The sequence below is a fragment of the Clupea harengus genome, chromosome 12, assembly GCF_900700415.2.
Source record: "Clupea harengus chromosome 12, Ch_v2.0.2, whole genome shotgun sequence".
Lineage (NCBI taxonomy): Eukaryota > Metazoa > Chordata > Actinopteri > Clupeiformes > Clupeidae > Clupea > Clupea harengus.
The window spans coordinates 1,117,936-1,125,336 of record NC_045163.1 but is presented as its reverse complement, the minus strand read 5'-3'; positions in this window follow the sequence as shown (position 1 = coordinate 1,125,336).

Here is a 7,401-nt window from a genome sequence, read left to right as displayed (position 1 = left end):
GAGAGAGCGAGAGAGAAGCATGTGTCTTAGGCCTACTCTGCAGCTGTCGAGCACTCTGGCAGGCCAGCACCAGCTCAGCAGATGCCATTCTGTGTGCGCTCCGTGCAGCTGGATACTCGCCCCCTCTGGGACCTGTCTGCTACACACAACCAAGGCTACAAACAAATGGTGCCTGGTGGTGTGTTGGTCCCTACCTGTGCACCACACACACTCGCACACACACGCGTACACACATATGCTCACATGGTGGGGCGGTCTGGGAGAGACCACAGGTTGGATGGGAAATGTTGCCTCGTTGGAACAGTAAATGTTAAAGAGACCCTTATAATCAATTCAAAATGCAGCACGATAGATTCCCATGTTAAAATGTTAAGGGCACATTCCTGATTGAGAAAGCAACTTAAACTGAGACAGTCAATACTGGTTTTACACGCACATCATATTACCTCCCTTGTACATATGCACATCATATAACCTCCCTTGTACATATGCACATCATGGTGTTATTACCTCCCTTGTACATATGCACAATTGCAAACCATTTCAGAAGTAAAACTTATGTGCTGTAAAGTCTTTGGAATGAAGGACAGGACTGTGAGAGCTCACAGGAGGGCAAAGGTGACAGAGAAATGAGCACAGCACGCCTAGCTTCCTCTCGCACTATCCGGCCGAGCATGAGTGCTGTTCCCCGGAGACGAGGGCTAGCCCGCAGGCGCTTTAGGCCCAGTCACCTCAGTAACCAGGAGAGAGCTAGCCGCCTCCATATGGCCCACTATCCCCCTGATTATCTTATCCTCTTCAATTAGGAATGTTTTCCCAGAGGCAAATGCAGTTGCTGTGCAGCTCAGCCAAACTGAAAAAAAATGACTGAGTGTGAGAAACAGAGAGAAGAGAAAGAGACAAAGAAAGAAAGAGAGAGAGAGAAGGAGTGAAAGACAGAGTGTACATGTGAGTGGATGCCAGTGTCTGTGTATGGGAGAGAGAGAGAGAGAGAGAGAGAGAGAGAGAGAGAGAGAGAGAGAAATAGGAGGTTGATAATTAAAAATACATAAAAACTCAACCAAACAATGCAAAGTCAATTAAGCACTGTAGTTTGGCTGTGTGCATTGGCACCCATGAGTGAGTCGGCAGTGGAATCAGTGTAACTTAATTAAACTCCATGAGTTGCTCTGCAGCCAGGCGGAACACAACCCCCTGGAATGACCCCGGACAAAAAGAAAATGAAAAAAATGAAAAAAAGAAGCTCACCTCGCGGCATTTCCGGGGAGAAGAGAAAACTTCCAGCGGAACTTCCGCCCGAGGGCTAACATCATTAGAGGCAACAAAACTGTGTCAAGAGCAAAACAAGACTACATTTCCCACGACACACTAGTTTTGTGCATTGGGTTCCACTTCAGGGGGAAAGGTGTGCTAATAGCATTAAAACATGTGTGAGATCTGTGGCTTTCACTGATGCAAGATTAAATTTAATAACATGTGTGTTTTCCTGGAACATATAATCCCATACTGAAAAACAAGTGTGGTTGTGTGACCTCCATTTTGATATTATTTCTCAAATCTAATTTCACTGAGGCTTTTGGTGTGTGTTGTCTGTGCCCCATCACTGTCATGTGTGCTGCTGTTATGGTCGGGGCAGATGTGGCAGATGAGGAAGTCATTTAGGAACGTTTCAGCCTCCCAGAAATGAGCTGGGCTCCGGTTCCGTCTGGCGCTCTCCCAAGCCCAACATGGATCCCTAGGAGAATAGAAGCAGCCCAATAACAGCAGTCTTTTCCATCTGGGCATTCCAGCCTCAGTCTCAACATATACTGCCAATGGCTCTGTGAGAGGAAATAAAACCCATATTTTGTTCCCATGTCAATAATTTTTAAAACAGGTAAAACACTTAATTCATATTAAGTGCTCTTAATTCGGCAAATTTCTCGGTGGATTGTTGTTGAATGAGTGGCGTGCAGAGGGCCTGGAGGCAGGCTGTTTTCACGGCTGCCTGAAACATTTTGGTCTCCTGCAGAGTGAGTGGCGTTGTCAACAGCTATGGGTATTTCCATGGCAATGAGATATCCCCCAGCCAATGGGATTGGGCTGTCAGATCCCAGCTCAGGGTCTTGTGTCTGTGTGTGTGTGTGACTGTGAGTAGGCCCTATGTGTGTGTTGCATTAGTGCCAGTAGCCAGACTTTGGAAGCTTTAGTAGGGATTCAGACCATTAATTGAATATTAATACGGTGAGTTGCTGTCAACTGGATGATTAGACTAATTGATCACTCTGCTGCGGCAGTATGTCAACCCGTCTCACTCAGAATGCTTAATTCCGATCACCTTTCATATTTGCATGATCTTTTCTGGTCCCCCAGCTGCTTGTTTAAATATTTGTGCACCTGATGTTGTATAAAAATAATGAGAAACTTTGACAGATCTTCTGGTTATCTTTCCCAGAAGCAGGAATCCTCTGTCTGCAAAAGCTTGGGATTTCAGAATGAAATCAATATTCTTCTGACCCTTTCACATGTGTAGCATAGTGAGAGGTATTCAAAAAGGACAGTTCTCTGAAATATGGGGGATTAAATGATGTTCTTGCTCACGCCTTCTACAGGGTCACTGCATCATTTAGCAATCAACCAAATTAAGGTATGGCAAAATGCATTCGTGAAAGTGAGCATTTGCGTCGAGTTCATCGACTTCACAACAGGAGTAACGCGAACAGCCAGACGTAATGAATTTCAGACGGGCTCAGATTTACATCTTTGGTTAAAGGAATTAGAGGAGACCTACAGGAAACAAGCACCATTTGGCGTTTATGTAAATTAGAAAACAAAATGGCTGCCTGCCAAATTCTGTCAGTTTGAACAAAGCTTGTTTGGCTGTAGGGAGAGAATATTAAGGTAGTCCTATCTGAAAAATGTGCATCTGAAGAAAAAAAAATCGCAGTCCTCCTTAAACCAGGGATCTTCGACCAATTGGAAGATCCATTAACTTCTGATCCATTGTGCATTTGTTGGTCTGAATTTCTAATTCTCTTCATTGTTCCACGTCTTCCTTCATTGGACCACTGGGTCGTCATAGCAGCCACAGTCTCTGTGCCAATGGATCCTTTCATGTAAAACCAAGACAAACTTAATTTAGCCCTCATGGATTTGAATGCAATTGTTGGCTGAAAGCAACCCGCAGAAAATAAGGTATTAATTAAAAACTGAGAAGAGGGTGCAAACATAATTTGATATAGTACTCAATAAAATCGGTTTGAGGTTAACCCTCCAAGTTCAAAGGGATGAATAATGTGGTTGTCCAGCATAATTCAAATCAGACGATGGAGGATTTGTTACTCCTAACATTCACAAAAACCTGTCAAACTACACTTCCCTCTCACAAAATGGGCAAATTTGTATCTGGAAAAATCTCCAGCTATTTAAACAGACCTGTGTCACGGGTCAATGTCATCATCAGCAGTGGCCCATAGCTGTAGAGATGCAACACTGGGGATTTAGGGAAACAAGCGCCCAAGATTCCAGATCTTGGTAGCAAAAGAGAGAGATTTTCTCCAGTGGTGACCTTCCAGAGGAGATGGATCATATGTTTTAGACCGAGCAAAGCCATAATTACTGCAGAGAGGAGAAGGTTAGAGCAGCAGCACACAGGCCACATACATTTCCCTTCTAAAGGGGGAGAACGCTGGGCTCTAAGTACTCATTAGAGGGGCGCTGATGAACGACCATTGCCTGATTCGGGGGAGATAGAAAGAGCCAGTCTATTAATTACAGTGATAGCATAGTTTACCGTGAGAAAGAGTGATTCTAGGTAAAAAAAAGAGAGAAAGAATAAAAGGAGACGCAGAAAAACCATGAAACAGAAAGCAGCTTAAGCAATGCATCACCAGGGAAAGGGCATTTCATCTTGGCCAGCAAGATAAGTGTCTGCTACTTTACACAAATAAAGAAAATATTCATTATCCACACCAAGATTAATTGGTGTAATTGTGCTCCATATATTTTGCACTTTTAGTATGATGCTGTGGCTGCTGGCATCGGGGCCTGACTCAAGCTTTTATCTGGCTTCCACATCATCCACAGGTGCGCTTGAAGCCCACTGGACTCCTAAGCCTGGAATAAACTGCACACACACAGTAGATTACCGTTTAGTGTGCTGTGGAAATGCTCCATGAAACTTTGCTCATCTAGTATAAGTCTTAAACAGGCATATCACAGCTAATGGGGTGTATAATAACCAACGTATCAATATGTAAGATATTTGACTTTGAATCACAGACTTTTAAACCATGTCTATTATTGTGATAATACTGTGCATCCACATTGATGGTATAACCCCAAAAATCTTCTGCAATTAGCAGAGTGAAACAATGATTAATTGTAAAGTATCCTGCAATGTGGTTTAAATAAAGTGCCACAATAATGAGTACATCTGAAAACAGGACTGTTAAATTAAGTAGAGCTTTGGGTGCCACTGTTTCACTGTTGATAATGTGTTGCCCACAAACAGATTATATTACATGCATCATTAACCAAAGTCAAATGGCTGAACTTGGGGGGGAGTATTTTTTTGAAAGTATCACTCGAGGAAGAGTAATTGGGAGCTTCCAAACATTTTGCAGCTTAACTAATCTTTCCTGCCTTTCTACGGAGTATTCGCCTCTATCCGTAGAGCTCTCGGAGACCGCATAGGACCCATAAGGAGGTGATAGTCATTTCTGGTTTGGGTTGGAGCGTAGAATCTAGATAATTAGGAAAGGGGGGAGTCCATTAATTTTCCTAAACTTACTCAGGCAAGGCCCATGGTGCCACGGCTCTATTTGCTTACCTTGTCGTTATGCAAAAATATATTAGCTAATTATTTTGAATAATGCAATTAAGATGTGCGTATTTAGCATAAATCTCACAATGAAAGTGGAGTAGTCAGCATATCCCAGGCATGTGTGTGCCACGCGGTGGGGTATGGCACACTGTCTGGTGGGAGCGTGGCACCAGCAGAGGGGAGGCAGGCGCCCAGGCCAGACGTCTGGCAGCATTCATCTCAGGCGGCGCCAGGGGTCAGGACAACATGGGTACAGGGGACCCCATGCTGGAAGGAGAGAGAGAGAAAGAGAGAGAGAGAGAGAGAAAGAGAGAGAGGAGGAGAGGAGGAGAGGAGGAGAGGAGGAGAGCAGGACCCCAATGGTGCTCATTTAGAGGGGGATGGAGCCCAGTGTGACAGTACCAGTACATGAGATGCAATGTCGCACCAGTACCATTTTGTAATCTTCTGAAATCAGCATGCCATTCATCAGACTTCCAAAAAGTGCACTTTAACCCACTCACATAAGTTGTGTCAAACTCACATAAGTGATGAGAAGTATACAGACAAACACATTGTTACTGTGGGAATGACACGCATCTATAATCTTGGTGCATCATTATTCCATGCTATTCTAAAAGCCACAGGCGTTTAAAAGATTTGTGCTTGGCAGACATAGGCATACATTTGGAGTTTTTGAAGTAATATGGCAACATTGCAAATGCTGATGGTGCTATCAGTCATTTAGTTTAGTTCTTGTCAAGTAGTTTTCATTTCAAAATAAGGGTATAGGTATGCCATTGTTTTAACAAAACCCATAGAAAACACTTGTATGTATTTATAGATGTGTTTATTTCTTCTAAGGACACAAAGGTCCACAAAGAATACGATGGAAGTCTGTAAATGTGTGTGTTAATCTCAGCCCCAGTTCATGAAAGAAAGAGCCTCCGTGGCCGTGTGGTCATCTTGATATAGTGCACTTCATATATAAGATATATTCACTTCAGTTTCAGAGACGGCAGGGTTGAGGTCTGCCACAGGAACAACACACGCTGCCAGATCACCAAAGAAAGCAAAGAAAGCGGGCCAAAAAAACAGCCAAATATTGAAAAAGATTAAAAGCACACTATTCTCAGAGCACTGTATAGAAAAAATGTATATACACTATTTACAAATTAATTCAAAAATTCTAGATACGTAAATGTACTGCAAAATAATTGAGTCCACAATAGGTGAATGTTAATAAGAAAAGAACAGCAATCAATATATACGCCCACATTAGTCTCAAACAAGGAAAAATGGGTTCAATGCCGACATCCTCTCCCAGTATTTATCCTTGTCCCCAACTTCATCTATCTCAACGGGTGGCTTATTATCAGAATCACAGGTGTTGGGGGGATGATGGCCTGTCAGGAGGAGAGAGGGAGGGAGAGAGAGAGAGAGGTAGGGAGAGAGAGAGAGAGGGAGAGAGAGGGAGAGAGAGAGAGAGAGAGAGAGAGAGAGAGAGAGAGAGAGAGAGAGAGAGAGAGCCACATGCATAAACAAAGCACAACAGAGACCGGACACGAATATGCTAGTAGGTGACTTCAGCAAATACATTTACAAATTTTACAGACAATATTTAAACACATTAATGATACAGCCCTGTCAAACCAAACCAGCAGTATCACCATTCATCACACTGCTCAACAACACATACGACACCTTCTATCATCTAGTCTGCATCTAGTGCAGGTGCATAGCACACATCAAACCTGCTATGTATTCATGCTTAGAATGCTTCTAAGAATGCTTATGTTTCTACAGACTAGATGTGTAAGTCAATGAATGAGTTGGTTAGAGACAAAACCAGTCTAATTTCATTTAGCTCCCGTCGTAAGAACAGGGGATTCTTATTAATGCTTTGCTTACATTTTGTTTTAGCACATGAATTCATTTGAATTTGTATGTGTGACAAATGCTCATATACACACATTCAGACATTCACACGCACACACATACACACACACACACAGACACACAGACACACAGACACACACACACACACACACACACACACACACACACACACACACACACACACACACACACACACACACACACACACACACAAACCAAATATGGATAGTGGGAGCGGGAGCCAAGCTCAGTCCAGGTGTGTGAGCCCCTCTTTCCCAGGGGTGGGGCTCTCTCTCTCTCCTCCAGTGCCCCTGTGCCTGCTGAGTGGCCATGCCATCCATAACTGCCACCCTAATGAGCTGCAGCTGTCTGTAGCACTGTCAGTGGGGCACTGCAGAGGAGAGAGAGAGAGAGAAGGGGGGAGAATGAGAGAGAAAGAGAGACAGAGAGAGGGAGGAGGAGAGAGAGAGAATGAGCGAGAGAGATGGAGAGAAACAGAGAGAGAAAGTTCGACTGCCCAGGGAAAGGGGTGATCAGTAGGCAGTGTTGGTAATGGTGTTTTCTCCCTTCAGAATTATAGGGTGATGCGCTTGTGTGGCTGTCACATCTTTTTTTCATTCCCTCACTTTTAATGTGCAGGCATTCTCAGACTGAGGCTGGGAGTAATGACAGAGCACGAGCAGCATTTATGATGGCTCAGTCCAAGGCTAGAAATGACC